This window comes from Orycteropus afer, unplaced genomic scaffold, assembly GCF_000298275.1.
Source record: "Orycteropus afer afer isolate SDZICR_OR568_19922 unplaced genomic scaffold, OryAfe1.0 scaffold00151, whole genome shotgun sequence".
In the NCBI taxonomy this organism is placed as follows: domain Eukaryota; kingdom Metazoa; phylum Chordata; class Mammalia; order Tubulidentata; family Orycteropodidae; genus Orycteropus; species Orycteropus afer.
The window spans coordinates 3941949-3943095 of NW_006921738.1; positions in this window are offsets into that span (position 1 = coordinate 3941949).

Below are 1147 nucleotides of genomic sequence, written 5' to 3' on the forward strand. Positions count from 1 at the left end.
ATGGCTTATGGTGCAAATGGGTCCAATGAGGAAGAATGTGTAAGTGGCTTTGTTTTTTTAGGATAATCACAAAATTTCAGGATTCAGAAGCTCTCACACCAGGCCCATGTGCTTTCTGAATCTGTTCTACAAGAACCTAACCTAAGTTTGAATGCCTCCAGTAACAGAATGTCTGACTGCTGGCTGTGAAAGACATGCTGCTGAGAGAAACATGCTCCTGAGAGACATGCACTGCTGAGAAGAGATGCGAGAGACATGCATTGCTGAGAGACACCGAGAGACATACACTGCTGGGAGAGAGACTTAGAGAGACTGTTTGCTGAGAGAGAGTGTACTGAGAGAGATTGAGCATTGTTCCTGAACTTGAATTGTAGGCTGGTGCTTCCCTGATAAACCCCATAATCTGTGTGTTCTGTGTGGCCACTGCAGCAAATTATTGAACCCAGCAGAGAGGTGGTGATTGCTGCGGGAAGAACGGTTGGTGTCAGGGTTGGTTAAAGGGCTGGAGGGAGGTGGCATGTCTGGCCTTGCAGGGATAGGCCTTGGACTACTGATGGTGATTCTGTCTTCCTTTTGTGTGGTTAGAGGAGGTCAGAAGTTGCGACCTCCTTGCCCCTTTGGCATCCCCTCTCCCCTTCCATCCAAAATACCTGTTTTCTCTTGAAATGTATTTCTATTGAAAATGTCTATTTCTCAAAATATAAATCTTATCACTAACCTTTAATACTAATGCTTAAAAATAAAACATCTTTGATACTTATGAACTCTATCACTAATTGTCTCTTTTTAGTTTTGTGGTAGTTAAGGTTGTATGTCAACTTGACTGGACCATGATTCTGAGAGGTTTAAGCAGTGGTGGTGTGGTCATTCCCACAATGAGATCTAATGTAAAGTAGTCACTTCCATGGTGGGCTTGCTGCTTTGCAGCCTATGAACCAACAATCCACCATTTCACTTGCTGATCTTGGATGTGTCATCTGCTGTACTCAGCAGCCTGCTATGCTGCCAGCCTATCTTGGGTTAGTAAGCTCCTGCAGCTCTGTGAGTTAGGAAAAGCCTCCAGCTTGATATTTGACCTACAAACTTGGCACTTTCAGCCCTACAACTGTGTGAGCCATTTTCCTGGGGTAAATTTCTCTCTCTCTCT